General features: G+C 38.8%; 1 protein-coding gene across 3 annotated transcripts in view; it reads left to right on the forward strand.

Annotated features, from left to right (window-relative positions):
• The first annotated feature begins 20,331 nt into the window (after positions 1-20,331).
• syk (spleen tyrosine kinase) overlaps positions 20,332-23,375 on the forward strand; it is a 91,430-nt gene continuing 88,386 nt past the window's right edge. For 2 of the 3 annotated variants that reach the window (XM_007900027.2, XM_007900030.2), the window contains exon 1: positions 20,493-20,743. The gene's annotated coding sequence lies outside the window, so the exon portion shown is untranslated. Of the gene's footprint in view, positions 20,457-20,492; positions 20,744-23,375 lie in introns of those variants that run through there. The other variant, XM_007900029.2, reaches the window with a different exon arrangement.

Raw genomic sequence — 23,375 nt, forward strand, 5'->3', positions numbered from 1 at the left:
TACACTATATCTTGTGAAGCCCTTTGAGACATCCGTTAGATGGGAAAGCAGTCCTGTACCAAATGCATGGATTATTGTTCTTTTCTTATCCTTTATTGGATCACAGGGATTATGCTTATTCATTATTGGGTCCAAAACAATGGAAACAGTAACTATACCATAACATGCTGATTGATTTATATTACATTTTATTTAATTGTACATAAGAATCCATATGTTGGAACTCTACATGTTTAAGAAACCCAGAAATAAGATGCAATCTCTGCCAGTGAGTTGAGTTCTGCCCCTGATACGATAAGGTTGTGGCCATATTGCGGCACTGAATGACCGATCAACAAGCTCAACAGGGCCATTTTAAACCACATTTTAGTCTATTTATGGCTGTTGATAGAAAACAACATTTTAGAAGGAAAATGGAGCAAGCTTTCACCTGCTATTTAATTAGAATTCTCGAGCCAGTAGTACTGTTCTGAAGATAATGTTGGGGATCTAAGCCATTTCTTTTTTTAAAAAATTCCTGAGGATGAGTGGGGAGCATGAGTCTTTGTCCGTTTGTTCTGCCTCAGTTTAATCACTGAGCTTTGCTCTTTAAAGTAACATGACACTCACTCCATGCAGCTGAAGGCTCTCAGTGCTGCATCTATTAGGTGCCCCAGAAGTAATTGCCTGTTACATTTATAGAATGCATTTAGAGCCGGTAAGTGCTTCAACTGACAGTAAAAGGTGTGTAAACAAAGGCTTGCTCGGTGCACTTTTGGAGTGACTGTCAAACATTCATAAGTATGTGTTGCTTGCTTTAGACAACTAGGGTTCTAGAGGTATAGCCAACCAATTTTTCTTGTGGACGAGATTTTCCCCCCTCCCCTATTAGCATGCTACAGAGGTAACCATTCTGCGCCTTTACTTGGAGGTTCAACATCCTTAATCCCCAGTCAGTGATGCTAGATACCATTCAACTAAAGATATTTTTAAGAACTGTGCTCCTAATAAACAAAGAATTTATTTTCATTTTCACTGCTCATAAAATGAAAGGAGAAAGCCTCTCTTGCTATGTCACATTAGTTGCGTAGAGCAGATGGCAAATTATTATCTGTCATGTGAATGAGGATGTACCCAGTGATATCTTCCAGAAACATAAAGGACTGTGCCCACACATACAATTAGTAGCACAGAGGAAAGCGCTCAGTTGCTGAAATACTAACTTGAGGCAATGAATAAGACAATGTATAAAATAATGGGGTTGAAAATGCGACATTTGCAAACCGGAAGTCGCTGCGCTGATTGCAATTTAAATTTGTGATTCAAGTGGCATGAGATTCTCGACCAAATTCACAAAAATAATCACAGGAAAAAATCACACTGGCAGAGGGCATTTTGTTTACAAGCATTGTCAGTCTTTTTAGCACCTTCCTCTGACGAGAAACAGCATGAAAGCAAAACACAGTCTATAATCCTCACCTGGACCTTTCTGGCCTGAGAAAGGGTTCGAAAAATGGACTTTGGGACCAGGATTTCTTTTTACCTTATCAAATTTATTAGCAAATTGTGCAATTTCAATAGCAAACTAGAAACTACAATTTGTGCATGAATGCTTGGCAAATGCCATGTTTCAGACCTGCTCAGCATTGACTGCAGGTTCTGTGCTGTATACTCACAGGGTAGAATTATCAAAAGACAACTTGTAGCTGAAACAATCTTATCAGCTTGAAAAATGTATAGATTGTTTCTTTTTTCAACATATCCACTGCAACGGATACTTGTTAGAACTGTGGTATTGGATGTTCCAAATTATAATAAAAAAGCATTAAAAGAACATCACTGTCCTGTTATTGAGAAACAGAAGGTAACAGCTTGAAGTAGTGCAAGCTGGAACCATGCTAATGACATTGGCAGATTTTCCGAGATGATGGAATGTAAATTGTCTAGAGTTTTCTAAATTTATAGTGCAAGGTTTACATAGTTTTTTTTGGCTAGCTGCGTATTTTACACTTAATAGATTCCAAATGAAACTACCAAACCTTCCACATAATGTACATGTGGAAATTTCCGTTTTTCTGGTTTGGAGTACTCACTCTGCCTGAAGAGATACACAGGCTTACCTAATCCCAGAGACTTTAGATGCAGAGCTAAGTTATGGGAACCACAGAATGTGCATTAGAATATTGCTGTTTAATCAATTATCCTGATCATGGAATTAAACAATATAAAAATGTCAGAATGACAAAAGGCCATTCTATCCTTTAGATCTGAATTAATGACTGTTCAGAAAACTGATCTTCTTCATCCTTTGGCACATACCCCATAGCCTCCTATTCTCAGGAAGGGCCATGGAAAAACTCATCCACATCTGCTTGTGATCCCCTGAAAGAGATTAAAAGACTAATAGCTTCTTATGCAAAGAATCGAATGAAAAGGAATATAATATAATTTAAAAAAACTTGATTTCCTAGGCTCTGGTTGAATAGGAGCCTTGGTGTGCTCCTGATTTTACTTGTTTTCTCAAATAGCTTGTTGGACTCATTCTGGCATTAGCCACAATTTCTTCCTATAATTTTCATTCTGCTGCCCATTGATTGAAGTTTCAAAAGGGTTAAAACCAACATTCCCATGGATAACTGAAATGAATTCAAAGGAATAACATTGCAAACTGCAGGCATCATTAAGAAGCACATGAGATTTTTGTTTACTGATGAGTACTCTTTCTCCTTTCAGTGCATATATGAATAGACAAAGCAATCAAGCACAGACAGACTAAATTGGCCATGAATGCAATATTCGCTGTTGAGCAGAATGATTATGAATACAGTTTCTTTTATGAACCACTAATTAATGTCTGCTTCCATTCAGAATTAAAACTGTCACAATGCCAAAGCCAGCTGCTTTCTTCCAGTGATGTTTCCTTATTCCACTCAGGAGTTATAATTGTTTCCCCCCTCCCCTGTTTAAAGAAAGTCTCAATGACCCTAAGCATTTCAATTTAGCTAATGTGCATGTTACCATGTAGTTTTTTAATCAAAAATTATTCAAATGTTTTGCAATACAGTAGCATCTATATTAGCGCTTTGAGAGCAGAAACTGTACAATACCAAAATGGACACAACTACATTATTAAAAAAAATTGATCAATGAATCAAAGGACTAAAATAGACAGAACACATGTAAGCAAGAAAATCTATTAACAATATAATAATCCTTTCTTATGGTGCCTATAATATTGAAACATCTCAAAGCACATCATAGGAAATTATTGTCAAATTTGGTAATCGTGTATTGACAAAACAAATGACAATACTTACATTTGTAATAGGATCTTTCATGTCAGGAGGATGTCCCAAGGATTTGGACATGAGTTGGGGTGGGGGGTGTTGGGATCAGGGAGGATGGAGGGCAGGTTGGGTAGCTAAAGGCATGGATGAAGAGGAGGGTCTTGAGATGTGCCTTGAAGGAGGAAAGGGAGTTACCAAAGCAAAGGGAATGTGGGATGGAGTTTTGAATTTTGACGACGAGGATTTTGAATTCTATCCTCTGAGGAAGGGGGAGCCAGTGGAGTCAGGTGAGGGTGGGGGCATTAGGGTCACAGTGCCTGGTGCGGGATAGGACATGAGCTGCAGAGTTCTGGATGATCTACATTCTGTCAGGACAGCAGTGGTCCTGTAATGGAGGGTGGAGGCAGAGAGATAGAGTTTGGTGACATCCACATACATGTGGAAGTTGACCCCATGTCTGTGGATGATGTCACCAAGAGGAAGCATGTACAACAACAACAACAACAACAAAATTACATTTGTATAGTGCCTTTCACGTCGGGAGGACATCCCAAGGTGCTGGACATCAATGTACAAGTTGAAGAGGAGAGGACCAAGGATAGAGCCCTGTGGAATGCCACGAGAGACAGTGTGGGTGCTGGAGGAGAAGCCGTTTTTGTGGAGACAAAGTGGAGATGGTGTCAGAGGTAGGATCTGAACCACTCAAGGACAGAACCATGAGGGTTGAAGTGAGAGGACAGGTGGTGGAGGAGGATAGAGTGGTTAATGGTATCAAAGGCAGCAGAAAGGTCAAGGAGGATGAAGAGATAGAGAGAGCCCTGGTCACAGATAGACAAAATGTCATTTGTCACTTTGACCAGAGCTATTTCTGTGCTGTGGGTAGCATGGAAACACGATTGGAGGGGTTCGTAAAGGGAATGGCGGGAGAGGAATGAGCGAATCTAAGAAGCAACGACTCGTTCAAGAATTTTGGAAAGGAAAGGGAGGTTGGAGTTGGTGTGGTAATTTGAGAACAAGAAGATTTTTGAGGATAGGTATTATGATGTCTGTTTTTAAGGGGGTGGGAGAGGTTGCTGAGGTCTGTGAGTAGAGGGGCAAGGAAGCAGAGCTGGGAGGTAAGAAGAAGGGCAGGGATGGGGTCAAGGGAGCAGGTGGTAGGTTTCATGTGGGCTATCATGGTGGTGAGAGAGGAGGGGGAGACAGGTTCGAAGGTGTGGAGGGAGGGATAGGTAGGGGCTGGAGTGTGAAGGGGAGATTGGGTGTGGGTAGCAGTTGGAAAGGCAGAGGTGGCTTTGGTCTTGAGGAAGTCCAGCATCTCATCAATATATGTAGGCAAATATATGGATGGGACAAGGAAAGGGCTGTAGGCAGGGTTAAGCATTGGAGAATGACAGTTTATGGCATTAAGGTTCTTGTGATTCTGGTAAAAACAAATAATTGTACCAGATTGCCAAGACTCAAGTTCCTCTTGGAAGGAATCTGGCACATTTAATCAATAAAAGCTGTGCTTTGTTTAGCTGTTTCTATTTAGCTGGATTGATTGGCCTTGAAGAAATAATTTTACTGCAGATCCACATAAACTCTTGTATGTTACATATTGTATGATGTTCATTGAGTTGTTTTGTGTAATATCTTACTTGTGTAAAGCCCTGCAGAGATGGCTATGCGAAACATGTCTTCCAGCCACAAGGATGTCATACATAGATTTGCAGAATATTAATAAAATCCTTGCATTTGATATGTCGCCTTTCACATCAATGTCTCAAAGCACTTCACAGGATTTTATTGGAAAATGTTGTGGCTGTTCATTTTGTAGGGTATCGGAGCAGCCACTTTGTGCACAGCATTCACCCTTGAACAACCATGAAGTGAATGATCAATTTTATCTGGGGGATTTTTAGCCAGGCCACTGGGAGACACTCCCCTCTTTTTTTGAATAATGATTAACTTAGGTCAGAGTCCATGATGCTGTCAGTGTGAATGCTACTCAAAGATGAAGATAATCAATACAATATAAGGACTTTGCTGAAAGGCAGTTTCAGATCATTCTGTATTTTGTGACACAGATTCACTCTCCATCGCTTCAGATGCCATCTTTGAGGCCACAGCTCTCATTTCTTTCTCCTGGTTTTCAAATGAAGCATATTCTCCCTGAATTCCATCAGCAACAGGCAGATGATATGAACCAAGCTACAGACGAAATCTAGGTTGGTGTTAATTTAAACCGTAACCTTGGTCTTCTGCACAATGAATCACAAGTGGAGAGGCTGAATCACACTTCTGAAGGAGGTTAACAAAATGTTCTTGCTACAACCACACTTCCACCAGCATATCAGAATTAAATACCTTACACAACTGTAAACAATTTCATCAGCGATAACATATACCTTGTTGAATGTTTGAGCTGAGTTACTTGTTCTGGTATCAAAAGAAGCTTTTAGTGTTGGTTGTAAAATACAATGCTGTTTAGATAACTGGGTGGTGCAGTGAATTCACATATTGTACGGTCCTTTCACCTCAGGGCCTTGGGTTTGTATTCAACCTTGACAGGAGTTTCAGCTCTTGTTGACTGTAAAGATCACGTGTGAAATTACTTTGCTCAGTGTCACCCCGGTTACTACTCGTCATAGATCCACAGCACAAATTCAGCATAATCTGGCATTAAATTGGATCCATCATAGAGGCTGCAAAGAATTGCTAAAATGTTAAGATTGGTCTTGGCAATGTCAGGCTAGAGTGCCTAAAATGAGTTGCATAAAAATTAAATTTTCAGGATTGACTATTTCTTCATTTATGCCATAAATCGAAAAATATTCAATCAAGAAAAATCTGATAACACATTAATGATTGAACATGAATTTACCTAGACTAGTGTGAATGTTCAGGGGAGCACTTCCTGATGGCCCTGGGGTGCAGGCCATTTCCAGCCCACGGACCATAAGGCACCAGTAAAGGTGAAATAAGAAGATGGGATTGCAGGGAGAACTGAAATGAGGAAAAAAGCAAAATTAAATGTTAATTGTGGCCGTTAGACTTTACTCCCAGACTCAGACCTTTCTAGCTAACTATTCTTCGACCATGGCCTTGATCACTATCCTTCCCCTCCTGCACCCCAACCTCCCCGATCCCAACCCCCAACTCACGTCTGAAACACTGATTGTCCAGGGCCTTGGGATGTCCTACCGACGTGAAAGACGCTATACAAATGTAATTTTGTTGTTGTTGTTATGAGGGAAAGCTTTGTTCCTCCAACTGATTATACACTGCTGCTAGTATATTACCACACCTACATGCCTCAATAAAATTGACAGTGTTTGATGGATTGAGGAGCTCAACCATTTGTTCCAAGGCTTTAGGTAAAACAACATGAACCAGAAAATTTGGTGTGAACTGCGGTCCACATTTGCTGACAAATACACAGTCACTGCACTTCACAGTAAAAATAAATCCTGTAAAGTGCTTGGAGGCATTATATCACATACACAGATTATTATTATTATCTTGAGAGAACTTTTCCACAAATTACAAAACTTCCATCTAGATATGGGTCCACTGTAATATTAATAGTATCTACTTACAATAGGCAGTCCAAATATACCCTGCTCGTGTGAAGAATTGCATAATTTCAAAATGAAAAGGTTGTTTTATTATTAATAATAATAATCCTTACATTTAGTATAGTGCCTTTCACGTCAGGAGGACATTCCAAAGCACTTCACAGTATATACTGTAAAGTGCAGTGATTGTAAGTTTTGTGGGCAAATGCAAACACATTTTAAATCAAATTAAAAACAGAAGTTGCTGGGAGCACTCAGCAGGTCAGGCAGCATCTATGGAGAGAGCTGCCTGACCTGCTGAGTGTTCCCAGCGACTTCTGTTTTTATTTCAGATTTCCAGCATATGCAGCATTTGGCCTTTTGCATTTTAAACCAGATGCTTAGGAAACCTGTGTCTCACTGCAGCACTAATCTATAAGAGCTCAGCTCTGGCACAAGATTAGGTCAGAGCTGAGTTTTCAAGGCTTGGCATGACGTACATGGTGCAAGGGTCCCTGAAGGAAATATACTTGACTTCTTGAGGCACTATTATCCAGTAGTGCTAGTTCCAAGATGCCAATTCCACTGCAGTTTTCCCAATGAGCACTTGCTCAACCCTTTGTAATAAAAATCTGAACAATACACTTACAATGTTGTGCAAGGTTTCAGAAGAAAAAAACATTGAGGTGAGCTGGGAACTGGAAGTATAAAGTTAAAAGAAATCACAGAGAATATTTTCTGAACTATTTCAAGAGATGTGAAAAAGAGATGAATCCATCTGTGGCAAAGGAAGAATCTATAAGACAAAAAGCACAGGGATTGAATAAGGAAGTCAAAATTAGCCGAAAGCCAAAACCAAAAACATTTTAAATGATACAAGAAAATAATTAGAGGTAACGGCTGAGAGTCATACAAATGTCAGTTGAGGGTAACCATAATAAGTCATAGAAGGGCAAGAGGACATCAGATGAATTGCAAACAGCTGAAAGAGAGAAGCAAAGAATATTTTTAGTTCTGTAAGGAGCAGACAAAGTTAATGACCATTTACGTCCCTTAAGGGCTAAGTAGTTAGTGGGACCTAGTTGTAACGTAATTATATGGTTGCACACTTGGGAAATGTTGACTATCTTTGATCAATGGGCAGTACAATAGAGAACTATCGATTTACCAGCTAGTCCACTCACTTAATGATTCTTACATTTAGTTGACAGACAATACTTAAAGGATTTAAATACATTTCCCCATATCAGATTGAAATAAATGATCAAGCTTAACCTCATCTTGCTTTGTTTCCCTGCCATTGAAATTCCACTCACCTACACTTTGCAGCAGTTACAATTTTAGAGTAATGAGTCTGTTAATAAATCTTTGTAATTAAAACACCACTTCAATACAACACTAATACAATCAATTAAAATTTAATTTACAATTAAAATAAGATTAGCAATCATTTCAGCACTCATGCGTAAACAACGTTATTTGGAATCATACACCGGCTTCACAATAAAATGTACCAAAAATCAGTTGTAAGTTATAGCAGAAGAAATGGCATCTCATCCGTGACATCAAATTAGCGGTGCTCATTCCCAAATGCAGTGAGAAAATATTTCTCATTTCGAGAGTAATAGGAATCCAGGAATGATCACAAGTCAGCAAGTAATCTTATTAAAGAATCCAGCTGATGCAAACCAAAACACAAGATTGTGTTCAAATGATTTATAATTATCATCTGAACCCATGAATTATATTGCTGATTTAAAATCAGCAATCACCTCCAAGCTATCATTTTTTGAGAATCCGTGGGTGTAAAGTTTATGGACGGTTTAATTCATTTTTGGTTCATTTTTGTGGTGGCAGCAGGTGGCACTGTGGACACCAATCAGTTATTTTTCTCCAACATCCAATGACTCATTTACACTGAAGGAACTACGGTTGCAACATCAATATTTCAAGTTTCTCAAAACTATTAATTTACAGATAATAAAAGGCACATCCAGTTTCTACTGTGAAATACGACCGGTATGTATAACAATTTTCCCTTGTACAGTATCTTTCACATAAGGAGATGGTTTCAAAGCGTTTTACTGAGCGACTGAGTGGGAGCCTGAGCTGGAAGATGCGGAGGGGGGAAAGTGGTGATAGGTTGGAGTTGGCTGAAGGTACAATCAAAGAGATAGATCTTAAAACGTTTTCAAGATAGGCTTGAATTCAAAGCAACGAGTGAGCAGGCAAACATTTTAAACAAAACTAAATTGTTCCTGAAATGAACATGTTTCATGCTCAAAACATGAACCGCTCTTTTGCTTAATGTGCCGATTGCTCTGCTGTGGCTTTTCAGCCATTTTCAATTGTTTTAGATTTCCAAAATTTGCGATTGTCTTCTTCATTTATGTATTTAAATCAGGGTCAGGCATCCTCTGTCTCAGGGGATGCAATGAAAGGATTAAATTGACAGGTAAGCATTGCTTCAGAGAGGTCTTTCTTTAATCTGTGAGTTTGTACTGTCTTACAGTGAAGCTCCTTGCTGGCAAACCAGAATTGAACAAAATTCATTTGGCCTGGTTGTTATTGACCCCAGCTGGCAGGATCTGGAGTTGCTTTGTGAAAAGCACACTTGCAATTGCAGCTCACAATCCCAGAAGCTAAAACAACACCCAGTGGTTAAAATATTGACAGATTTGCCACGTAGCAAATATTTATAGGAATCTATTTAATTTAAAGTAAGTACACATTAAAGCATTAAAGATTTTTGAAATTTCCCCAAATAAATGATTTACTGATGTTCTGTTGAAGCTGACACCCAAACATGGGCTCAATTCAGTCCATAGGATGATTTTATCCACCAGAGGCCTAGACTTAGCCCGCAAGACACTTTTGTCTTAAAATTTAAGAATTGTGGAAAATTATTCATTTCAGTCTTAGTTTGGTTTGGAAACCAGTTCCTTTCAAAAATCAGCAGCTTCCAAATTATGGTTTAATTTTCTGCAATTCTGTGTGAACTTACAGCTTAGGACAAAATGCTTTTATAAGCCAGGTGGAATTTCAGGTTTATAGAAGGTTGTGGCACTGTGACATGCTGTGACAGGAGTTTACATTGATATTAGTGAAGATGTTTCCCCCCAAATCCCACAGTCACACCACAATTTTGCAAAAGAAAAATAATTGCATTGTCAATAGTTATGTCTTTAAACGTCTGTGCAATAATAATTGTTGCCTTTGATACAGCGTCTTATCACATCATCGAAGTTTCTCACAGTGCTTCAGAGGATTTTATTGTAAAGCACAGTGACTATTTGCAGGCAAACTGTACACTGAGAGTGGAGCTAATTACAGTTATCTGAAAAATGGCAAGCCACTATTCATGTCAAAGTAATCATAATAAATAACAATCCTTGCATTTGATATAGCACTTTTTATGTCTTCCAGACGTCTCAAAGTGCTTCACAGAATATATTGTAATGTGAATTGACTGTATATTTTGTGGGTGAAACGCGGCAGCAAATTGTGCCCAGTAGTGTCCCACAAACAGTCATGGATTGAGCGACCAAATTATTATTTTATTTATATATTTTTTTGAGGGATTATTATCAGGCATGTGGAACAAGGAAAATTGCCCTAGGTTTCGTCCTGCCGGGAATCAAACCTAGTCTCTCGCTTGCAAGGCGAGTGTTCTAACCACTGAGCTACAGGACTCCACACATACATACATTTGTGAAACTATAATATCTTTTGTTTCACATGACAGGCAATGTTTCCTTACTCTGATATTTTTACCACATGCCTAACAGTAGCTAAAAAAACTAAGACTCTATAATTGGGTTTTTAGGTCAGTCAGTTGATTGACACCAGAGCGTATTAGGCGCAGGTTGGTGAGAACCAAGGCTTGGGATCCCAGAGTCTGTTTTGGAGTATTGCTAGAGTCTAACTTCTATAAATCTGTGATAAATTGAACAAGTTGTTTTCTAGTGTATTGTTATGGGAATAGAGTTGGACATTCCTGTCATATAATTAAGGCTGGGACTCCTTGCAATATCAATGAGCCTGGACATACTTCAAATGGGAGTGGGCTAGACATTCTTACAATATGAGGGAGGTGTGATTTTCTTTTAGGTCAGCAGGGTGTCTTGACCCGAGCAGAAACCCATCACAATGCTTAAGACCAAACTGACCATTCCAGGCATCCCACCTACACATGGAAATTCCAGAGACAGATTGTTGGAATGGGTATTATTTTCCTGGAGGGACACATCCTGCTTACCTAATTCTGGAAAATATCAGGCACAAGTTGGCAAGAGCCAAGGCTCGGGAATGCCAGATTGTGTTGGGGTACTGCTGGAGTCTAACCAGCTAAAATCGCATAGCTTGCCATTGATATTGCTGTCTGGTGAGTCTTCCAGCTAGGACCACCCTACTCATTAGGGCTTTGGCTTGAAGGGTTGAATGATTCCCTGCTCCCAGTGACATTCTTGTATTGGCAATGAGCTGGACATTCATGTAATGGGAATGGGTTGGTCATTTGTGTAATATGGATTATTCTTGTAATGGTAATATCATGGACATCATTGTGATGGGAATGAGCTGGACATTATTGTGATATGAATGAAACTGGATATTGTTGCAATATGTAGGGGCTGGACATTGTTGTAAAATGAATGAACTAAACATTGCAATGTAATTGAGCTGAACATTTCTACAGTGGGAATGAGTTGGATATTTTAATAGTTTGAATATGGTCGGATGGTATTCTGCTTGACTTTAATCCAAATCATTGTTTATTTCTACAATAACTCATAATTCTTCCAGTAACCGAAAACAATTAAAATGTATCCTTACTGAATATTTCATTCAAAACTGCCTTCCATGATGTTCCCTAGCCCAAATTGTTTTTATTAATATAAATTTCACGTGCAAATTATTATAAGCATTGGACTTTGATTTTCAAATATGAGTAATTCACTTAACCGTGCACCACACACAAAAAAACATTAGGCCTGCTTCATATTTAGTCTTGGATAGAAGTCTAATATTTGAAACATAAATCACCTTTTCCCACTTGCTTCTGTGCTTTATGATGTGGAGGTGTTGTTTATTGTTGTATTCATTGAGTTTTCACTATGACCCAAACTCAATTCTACTACTGTTTATAACAAATAATAATGCATTTAATATAGTGTTTCATTATCACCCTATGAACTGTCTTAAAGCACATCACAGGAGTTTTACTGTGAATCATAGTGACTATACTTGTCAGCAAATGTGCCCGCCAATTTACACACGACAATGTCCCACAGTAATAATACTAAAAATAATAACTATAATAATCCTTCCATTTGGTGTAGTACCTTTCACGTCAAGAGGATGGCCCAAAGTGCTTCACAGGATTTACTGCAAAGTGGAATGACTGTGCATTTGTAGACAAACACGGCAGCTCGGTTGCACATAGCATTGTCCCATGAAGAACCATGAAACGAATGACCAATTTTATTTTGGTCAGGACAAATCCGATTTTTATCTGCAGGATTCTTGGCCAGGACACTGGGAGAAAACCCATTCTCTTTTCTCATAGATGAGACCTAGTCTTAACTGAAGGACAGCACCATGGCATGCAGTGCCTCTCCAGCACTGCATTGGAGTGTCAGCCTTGACTGTGAGTTCAAAGTCCTGGTGTAGGACTTTTTGACTTGGCAGAAGATGGCTGGTTTTAGTAAATTTTATGAGCCTTTGTTAATATTTGTGATGCAAACCTCAAATTCTTTCATTACATTTTTATCAGTTACTGAGTTTTCAGTTCACATGGTCACTCACTGGTAGGATGATACTTAGCAGGAAATAAAACTGATATGTGTGGTCAAGCAATGATTGACAAGTGCTTCTCTATTTACATCAGTAATCGTTTACCGTATTGAATACACATAGCAAATCAATTTTGGAATATTTTCCATGAGTTATGCCAAACACTTGTTAAATTTGACAGAATTTGTATATAAATACAGTGTTTATGGTCTTACTGTCTCATAAAATCATCCTAATTTATTTATTCTAAAAGCAATGTATAATGTTGGCAAGTAGCGGGTAAAAATCTGCAGCTTCTCCTGACTGGTCCTATATCCAAAAGATAACTACCAATTATTTTCTGAAGGTGCTCTTCCTTCCCCACCATCTCATCAATAACAGCAACAACTTTCATTTATATAGTGCCATTCACACATCTCTACATATCTGCCACTGTGCACAATCAGTGCACAGAAATATGGTATTAAAATGGTTTTAAAATATTAAGAGAAGAAATATGATCCATTTACAAGTAGTGAGCAGAGCAAAATAATTTATTTTAGCACCAAATTGTTTTAACCTATTTCCAGGTTATGGTAGGTGGTTGGGAGAACGTGGAGTCCTGTAACATATTGGTTAGAGCACTCACCTCGCAAAGCGAGAGGATTTAGGTTCAATTCCTGGGCAGAGCGAAACCTTATGCAAGTTTCCTTACTCCACATGCCTCTGTTTACTTAGCAGTAAATAGGAACCTGGTTGTTAGTCAATTGGTGGATCGCTTTCTGGGGATAATAATAGTAAAAGTAGTAATAATAATAATTTGGTCATTCAATCCATGATTGTTTGTGGGACACTGCTGTGCGTAAGTGGTTGCCGCGCCTTGCCCACAAAATGTACAGTCAATTTACTTTACAGTATATTCTGTGAAGCGCTTTGAGATGTCTCCACAACATAATAAGGTGCTAGTTCAATTACAAGGATTGTTATTATACTCATTTTCAGTCGGAAAACCAGAAACCTTAAATTATTAAGTGAGAATCTGTGTTACAGTGTGAACTGGCCAATTTGCACCAGTCAACTGAGGTGTGAGATGAATACAAAAACGGGAATTTGTGAGAAAGGCAGCAGCAATATTTCTAGGCATGTGAGATTCAGGAATGGAGCTTGTCTGCCTTTTTAGTGACAAGGAAAAATCATCCCAGGTTTCAGACCAAGGTGTGAGATGGAACTAAGCCAGTTCTCAGGCTGTTGAGGGACTTTCTCTAGAGTTCAGAACAGATGGATGTTGAAATCAGCGGGTGAATGTAAGGTGGCTGTTTGCCACACTGAATGTGCTCTGAGAACAGCCCAGGGCAATTAGCAGTTCTACCAGAAGAGAATACTCTTCATTATAACACAGCATTAGAAAGTAAGTAGGAAGCAATTTTATATTTCAATCTAGTTAAAGGATTTTTTACGTGTCAAATTTTGTCCTTTAAAATGTGTTAGTGCGACTGACCACTGAGGACTATCAGTAGATAGCTCAACTATCTCTTTTCAAATAGTGTCTTGACCCAACATTGCCCCAGGTATACTTTGATACGTGCTCCTCATGTAAATGGCACTATACCAAACGTAAGAATAATTATTATTACTCATTGGGAACATGAATGCCTCATTGCATCTGATGTTCCATTACAGGCCATTACAGGCAACAAATAGTAACATGTTAAAGAGCAGAAAATTTCATTCAAATGGTTGAAGATTAACTATGCATAATAACTGCCCAAATATCCTCTTTAATATTTATCAATTTAAACTATTTTAAGCAAAAAGGTCAAGATATAAATTTTAATAGAAATTATTAATTAAATGTGGTACCGAATATCACTCCTGCTTGAATTTAAAGGGCAACATATCAGGTGGATTCTTATACTTCAGCGCTCTGTTTCCTTGTGGACAGTTGTATGTGCAACTGATTTTGAGATGTACATAATTCATCACTTCTCCCTTGTTACAGACAAAGTCATTGTAATTTTTTTTTGCATTAACATTTATACTGTCAGAAATTTGCATTATTTTCCTTTTTTTAAATTATTTAACCCACCACTGCTTTTTTGTCAGCCGCGTGCCTGACACATGCAGAAACCCATCACTATGCTTAGGATTATCCAAACCAAGATGAGCTTTCCATGCATCCCACCTACAAATGGAAATTCAATAGATAGATTGTTGGAATGGAATCCGCACTCTCTTCCTGGAGGGACGTGTCCTGCTTAAATCCAGAAAGTATTTGGCGCGGGTTGGCAAAAGCCAAGGCTTGGGTCCCCAGAGTGTGTGTTGGGGTGCTGCCGGAGTCTAACCAGCTAAAACCCCATAGCTTGCCATTGATATTGCTGTCCAGTAAACTTCCCCTCTGCATGACCAGCTAGGACCACCCTATCCGTTAGTGCTTTGGCATACAGGGTTAACAGGAGCTGAGTGGGATAACTCCCTATTCTCGGTGATTGGTCTGCCATTCCAGGTCCTGCCGATGAGTTGTCATTAATTCTGATATTCTATTCCCAGCCACTCCTTCCTATATTATTTGTAGCAGGGAGTCAGAAGACTAACACAATCTACTTCCTTTTGGAATTTCAGGCCATCTTGTATCTAGTATAATATTCTATAATATATTTGTCTCAAAGGTTTGAATATTTTGGTCGTGTGTGAAACATGCCCTTTTACTATTGTCAATTTGTCTCTGTTCTGTGTAAATATTGTATTTGAAAAGTTTTTGAGACATTTAGACATCTTTGCTGCTGCATCAAATGAAACAATTATATAGGATTATATACTGTACATATATCATCGGTGTTAATCAGCAAATCTATGAGTAGAAATTCAAGCTTGTTCTAAATTTACTCTAATAATTTCAGAGTGTGCAAAATTTAGCAAATTATTAAATTCAATTTCAACTTTGAACCGACTCTACCTTACCTGAAACAAAAGTGAAACACTCGCCCATTCGTTTATTATACTACGTCTCGACTACTCCAAAGCCCTCCTTGCTAATCTCCCCAGTTTCACTATCCACAAAATTCAGTTAATCAAAAACTCTGGCACCTGCATACTCACCCACACTAAACTCCATACTCCCATCACACAAGTTCTAGCCAGCATCCACTGGCTCCCTATCACCAAACAGATCAATTTCAAGATACTCACACTCGTCTTCAAATCTCTTCATGTCATGGCACCTCTATTTACCTAGCAGTAGTTAGGAACCCAATTGTTAGTCGATGGTGGATTGCTTTTCCATTGGTAATAATTCCTTTCAAAAAAAATTGGTCATTGAATCCACAAATGTTTGTGGGACACTGCTGTGCGCAATTGGCTGCCGAGTTTCGCCCACAAAATATATACAGCCAATTCACTTAACAGTATTTTCTGTAAGCGTTTTGAGACAACTCAAAGACATGATAAGGTGTTATATCAAATGCAAGGATTATTATTATTATTATTATTAATACCTCTCTGACCTGCTTAGTCTCCAACCTACTACTCACTGCCTCTGCTCAACTTCCTCCAGCATCCTGGTTTTCTTTCAGCCACTACACCCCGAAACTCTGGAACACTCTCCCTCAATCCCTCTGCCCTGCCCCATCCTTCCCCATCTTCAGATCCCACCTAAAGAACTTCTTCTTTGACTATACCTACGGTCACCTTTCTTGAGTAACCTTTCACTGGCTCAGCATCGTGCTTCGCTACTGTCAAGCTCTCCAGGAAGCTATCCTGTGTGAGGAGCGCTATATAAATTCAAATTGTTGTTGTTGTTGAAGCTTATTATTTAGTGAAGCAGTTAAAAGAAATTAAAGAAAAATGGCTTCTACATTAAAAACTGTGTTTAAGAATGTAACAAATTCTGGATACTCTGAAATTACGACTTAATTTACATATATGTCACTCTTCACATTGGGAAAATGCTTTACACAGCTGGTTGGTCATCTGAGCTGGGTGGGAGGGGGGGTGTGGTGGGGGTGGGCATGGACAGGCTTGTGGTTGAGGGATGGGGGGATGGTGACCGAAGGTTTGGTGAAAGAGGCGAGTCGTGAAGGGGCCTTTGAAAGTGGAGAGGGAAGGGCGAGCTGAAAGAACTCCAGGATATTTCTTCATTCCCTCATCATCTCCACTGTTCAGAATACATCCCTCACCTGGTGTCCTTCACAGAGAGACCTCACCTCCTCCAGCTCCTCCTCCCAAGGTCTCAGTAGCACAGATAGTAGCGCAGTAGCTCAGTAACAAAGAATTTGTTTACCTCAATTGTCTCTGTGAAGTTTAAAAATATAAGCAGCTGTTCAGCACCAAGACAAAAATATAGTTTGCAGAAGTGAAAATTAATTTTTCGCTCAACAGGTTTTCAAAATTATAGTTTTCCACGGAGTACAACCTTTCAAGCATTTTAACTAAGTTTGCTTGTCTGGATATTGTATTGTTGGGGGACTGATAATGAGTGAATCTAGCAGAATCTCAGATGCTGGTTTGATGCACGTTTATTGACTAAGTAACATCAATCAGAGTTTGGGCTCTTAATTGTTAGAGAAACAATCTAACAATCCTTGCATTTTCACATAGAGAGCATGATCTCAAAGTGCTTCTCAGGATTCACTGTAAAGTGTAGTGATTGTGTATTTTATAGGCAAACCTTCCTTTAAGGTTATACGTATCAAAAAAAAGAATGTTTGAAAAATGCCCGAACCTATCCCTGAACACAGCTGGAGAAAATGAAGAAAAGAGAGACAAACAGAGATTTAAAAAATATAAAAGATACAATAAGCTAAACAGGGATAAAATCAACCTTCAATGAAAGGGCAGAAAATTAGAAAAAAGAGATTAGTAAAGAGACAACAGGAAAAATATAGTTTATATTTAAAAAGTTTAATTTGAATGTGCATGTTGTTAATATTACAATGATGAATATATCCATGGATGTCTGAATAACGTTATTTCTGCAAATGTTACATTATTCTACATATCATGGCTCATAAGCACAAGATACAGAACTTGGCTCAGGGAGAAAGTACAGTGCTTTCCTCATGCCTGCCAGCAGTGTAAGGATTAATCATTTGTAAGGGTTAATCGGGGATTCACGCTCTTACTTCACCGAGCTAGTACGGAACCTTGGTGTTTTGTTTTAAACCCCACATCTGTGCCATGACCCATTCAGCTTTCTCCCACCTCTGCAAATTTCCCCACCTCTATCACCACCTCTCCTTTCAGGCTGCCGAGACCCTTATCCATGATTTCATTATGTCCAGGTTTCACTGCACTAACTCCCTGCTCGCTGGACTTCCCAACTCTTCCCTCCACAAGCTACAGATTATTCAATAACAACAACTCTACCCTTGGAGGTCCATTCTGGAGTCCCTTAATCCTGGCCTCCATGCCTCCATCAAGACCCATCTCTTCTTTCACCAGCCTTTGGTCATCCTCCCGCCCCCACCTCTTTGCTCTTCACCCCTCTTGACTCCAACCCCCAACTTGAGTGCAAACCCTTGACTGTCCAGCTCTTTAAGATGTCCTCCTGAAAGGCGCTACATAAATGCTTTATACTCCACACACCTCTGTTTACCTAGCAATAAGTAGGAACCTGGTAATTTTCTCAAATAATGATTTTGTGCAATACAATGGAATGCAATGAGCCTTTTAGTATGAGGTTGAGCTAAAAGTCGGGGTCCTGGGGCCCGACAGTTCAGCACCTTGGGTCGTCCTCCCGATGTGAAAAGCGCTTTACAAATATAATTTTGTTGTTGTTATTATAGTAATCAAGTTATCCTAATGTTTGACTATCTTTATTATTGTAATGTTCATATGCTTTTAAGTCCCATGGTGCGTGAACTGAGAACCAGCCAGTCCACAGAGAAACTAAGCACTAAGATATTGTTAGTGATCATAAATTGTTGCTAGACATTCCCATCTGAAGGGTATGCAATATATTTTGGATGAAATATGCAAAGTTGGATATCAGGAGTGCTTAAAGATTCCTAAATAGGTAATTGATAGGGGTAGGTATGTCATTGCAAATAACTAGTTTAGATTATTACTGAAACATTGTATTTGACAAAATTTGGAAAGTAATGTAATGGGTCAAAGTATATCTCAGAGACATAAAACAATACTTTTGAAATTTTTTTTTTACATATCAGAACACGTCCTCTTTTTTTTCCCAAGAAATGTGTTACCTGCAGTTGAGACAGCATGATGTGCAGTTTGTTCCCAGGTCTCTTATAATGCGGTCCTTAAGGAACTACCAGAATGCAAATAGCAGCATCCTGGTAAAGACATTTTCATTCAATTTGTCCATCGTTGATAGAAAAATACCAGAATTCCATTTGGTGCCCCTTTGCAGAGGAGAACAGAAATTTGGGAAGTAGTGAGAGACTAAACAAGTCCCTCATCTCCGTCATGTATTGCATGACGGAGATGTATCCCCCAACAAACAGCAGCAAAAAACACACCATTGAACACATCAATGTGCAACAGAAAACGAGATAACTCCGAAATTCCACATATTCCTAGACCACATGGTCATTTCATCTTAAAATTTAAAATTGTACAAAATTGTAGAAAATTCTTAAATTTTGCCTTAATTTGGAAGCTCATTACTTTTGAACAACCACAAAACGTTGATTTCTAAATTAAGATTGAATTTGAGAATTTTCCGCAATTCTACACAAATTTTAAGTCAAGATAGTTTTATAGGATTAAAAAGCTTGGAATTTGGGCCTAGGCATCAGCCACCAGGACACTTAAATGTTGCACTGCTGCCAATCAAATGGTTCTTAATAGATCAGGACTGGTCAGAAATATAGGAGTCAATGCCACAGAGGTTTCTCTGAGTCGTAATCTCTCATGTCTGTCAAAGAAAGAGCTTTTGTTTTTACAATGACTTTTTGTGTCGAAAAGCTAATGATTAATGTTGTTTTATTTTGTAGGTCAAGGCAGAAGTCAAGCCCCATTAACAATAAATGCTCTGTAAATCTAGTGAGTGTTTGCCAGGCACTTGGAATAGCTTCCAGAACACCTAGATATCTTTTAACATTCGCCTGAAGAACAAGCAGATAAAACCGCACTTTAATGTCCCATCCAAAGGGCAGCACTTCTGACACTGCAAGCACTCTCTCAATGTTACACTGCAGTATTACTCTAGGTTATGAGATTAAATTCCAACTTGGAGCAATATCTGACCTAGGAGATGAAGAGTGCCAACTAATGAGCAAATAATTGACGCCTACCATACCTTGTTTTGAAACAGGGTATATAATTTTTCTGTGCGCTTTCTGATATTACAAAAAGTCAGACAACTCTGAAAACAAATACAGTAAACCTCACATACCTTGTATCAATTGGGATCATACATTTAATATGAGTTTTGCAAAGCATTATGTCAAACTTGCATAGAATATAAACTCTTGAACAGATCTTGGGCAGATGTATGATTTAGGTGATTATACGATTTATACAGATCAGATTTATACGTGTTTTACTGTACAGTATACGCATAAGTCTGATCTGTATACATCATATTTATACACATGCAGTACCTAATCTAGTAGTTATAAGCTAATCTCCATCATGCTTCTTTTTATGGGTGTGTGGAATTATTGGTGTTGTTCTCCAGGGTACAAAGTACTGACAGAATCTCAGAACTGAAGATCTAATAGATGCCAAAGTGTAGGTTTATGCAATAATGATTCACTGGATGTTGAAACGTTAATTTTTTGGGGCCCTCCAGTTGAGAGCAGTTCCTATCTATATCTGTTCGTCATAATTGTTGTCCAGTGAAAGGCTGAAGCTTTTTTTCTGAAAAAAAAGCAACTCAAGGAAGTAACAGCAAAGTGTGGAGTCCAGACATAAAGAGGAAGTAAGTGCACTTTTCCACAGCTCGTTCTCTTCAAACATCTGCCTTTGAACAAGGATCAGATAACAATTCGAAACTTTTTTCCCTTGGTGGGGGTGAAGTGTTTTTTTTAAAAAAAACCTAAACACCTTTTTTCCTGGTGAAGAAGTGTGTAGGACATCTGTCTACATGGTCATTCTGTAAATTGCAACAATACTGTACCAAAGGATTTTTTTTTATTCGTTCAAACTTCTAGTATGAGCTGAATTGGCTGTGAGAGCTATTAGACTGTTACAGAAGAAGTCGCTAAGGTAAGTGAAGGGAGTGGGGCTGTTCCCAAGGACTCATGGAAGGGGAGCTGTGTGCTTCAGTTTGGGTTAATATTATTATTATTATTATTAAGGATTATTACAATCGTTCATTGCTAGATTATAGCAATGTGTAATAGAGGCAGTAAGGCAGTATTATTATTATTATTATTTATTATTATTAGGTGTGAATTTAACATAAATCCAGGCATTTCTCACAACTTGCCAAGTTTTACCCCTTGATATTCAGATGTGTTTGCTCGAGGAAGTGGGGATCATTGGTGGCTGCAGCAAGAGTTAACAGTGCTCGTACTGTGACCGTTGCAGTCTGGCAAACGCCTTGCAATTTGACTTGATGAGCATTTTGACGGTCTTTAGATATATATTATATGTATATTAGTCTGAATAATCTGACCGGGATAGGTGAAAACGGATGGGAGACCACCCGCACCCAATAAACACATCAACACACTGAAACGCCTTGAAAAGGAGCAAAATGTTTGCGCAGTTTCATTCCATCGGTCAGACCATCGGTCAGTCCCCGGTTATTTATGTCTTCGTTTGTTATCGTGTGGGCTCAAGAAGGTATGAGATTTGGGGCTTCACCAATAAGTGTCAGATCCAGTAGAATTGAACCACTTGGGAAAGTTGCAATAACACAGCCTTGTGAGGAGTGTGTGAGGAGTGACAGTGGTATGTGGCAGAATTGCCTTATTTACTGCTGCTCTGCTCTCTGTTAGAGATGCATTTTCTCCAGTACATAACCACGTTACTGATTTTTTTTTGGGGGTGGGTGGGGGGGGGGGGAAATGACTACATCTGTGCGCAAAGAATACAGTTCATTCCGATTGCTGGGTGTTTTTCAGGAGGTGTTTGCTGTGTGGATATCACGCTGTTTGCACTTGATCCTTCAGCAATCGCTGCTGTTACCAACTCTCTTAAGGGCTGCGGAGGTTACAGTTACTGTAACACGTTGTGCGGACTGTAAACTCCGCTCCTTTAATCGGAATGCATTTAAAAACTTACTGCAAAACGCCTCTGGAGTGGAGGAAATTATTTGCATTCCCCCCCACCCCCGATCGTTTCGAAAGGGTTTTCCTTTTATACCCAGGCTCTGGAGAGCTGACTTTGGTGCAGAGGTAGGAACAGCATCCTGGAGCTCAGCAGAACAGGAGCTTTCACAATATTGCATATATATATATATATATATACACACACACACACATATGCACATCCACTGATAATGGTGGCACAGAACCCGGAACAGACTGCCACTGAAAATTGTGGAAGTAAGAGGGAGGTTTTGGCCACAAAATGCTGTGTGTAGTGCTGCTCACTGCAGCTTGTGCTGTCAAATCATTCTCTCTCTCTCTCACACACACAAGCATTCCCAAATGCTACTTTCTGATCATTTCGTGCAAGCCACCTAAGGTCGAAAATGTTCCAAAGTGACTTTTCCTCCCCCTCCCGAAATGGTGGTATAACATAGCAGCTGGAGAAAGTCACCTCCCTCTCCCTGCCTTTCCCTGTACAAGAGTGGAATTGGGTGTGTACACAAAACTGGGATTCAGCGCTCAGAAAGGCCTGCCACCTGCTTTGCTTTTCTTTCTTAAGCCTTGCATTTGATATAGCGCCTTATCACGTCGTTGAGACGTCTCAAAGCGCTTCACAGAATATACTGTAAAGTGAATCGATTGTGAATTTTGTGGGCGAAAGATACACTCCACATGTGGATGGTAGGGGATTTAAATTAATAATTGCCATTAGAAATGTGCCAATAAATTAAAATGTATCACAGATAAAACATTTTTTACCATTTGGTTGCTTAACAGTTCATTTTAGTATGTACTCTACTTTAATGGTATTAGATTTTCCTGTTGTATTTTGGCGATGTGTTTTATTGGTGTCATTTAACTCTAAATAGTTGCCAAAATACTCTAATTATGGGATCCTTGGTGAATGAATACAAATGTTTTGTCTATTGAGCACGTTTTTGGTGTTTGATTTCTATTCTAACCCACAACTGTGTAGCTCCCTGAGACACTCTCCTTTGTGAAGGGCACTATGTTATTGTATTGTTTGAGCAGAACTCAAACACGCTGAAATTGCAGATTTTTTTTACAAATGTGTATTTATACAAAATGAGTAGTATACAAAGAAGGCAGACAGTGTATGGATGCTGAATCTAGAATTTATGGAATAAATTTATGGAATTGCGTTATTAATCAATCAATTAATCAATTTATTCAGTTTGTGTTACCAGCATAGATATCGTTAATTACCATTAATCGAGCCAATTTTTTATTCTTAGGTTCTAGCTTTTCAATGCTAAATGACAGCAGTTATCCTCTGTGTTCATACAGTAGCTATCTACTTGTTGCAGGCGCACCAAGCTGTGGACTAAATTCATGTTATACAATACAGCATATGTTATATTCAGGGACACATGAAGCTGTAGAAAATGACGACAGTTACTGAGGGATGAGTACACAATAATGAATTGATGTTGCAGTTGCGTTATTAATCAAATGAATGGTTCATATGGGTCCTTGGAATGATGCCAACATACTTAATGTTAATTTTCACTTGTTCCTGCTGCTGTTGGAATGTGGTTTACTTGTTTCAGAAAATTTAT

Source organism: Callorhinchus milii, unplaced genomic scaffold (genome assembly GCF_018977255.1).
Source record: "Callorhinchus milii isolate IMCB2004 unplaced genomic scaffold, IMCB_Cmil_1.0 Scaffold32, whole genome shotgun sequence".
Classification (NCBI taxonomy): Eukaryota; Metazoa; Chordata; class Chondrichthyes; order Chimaeriformes; family Callorhinchidae; genus Callorhinchus; species Callorhinchus milii.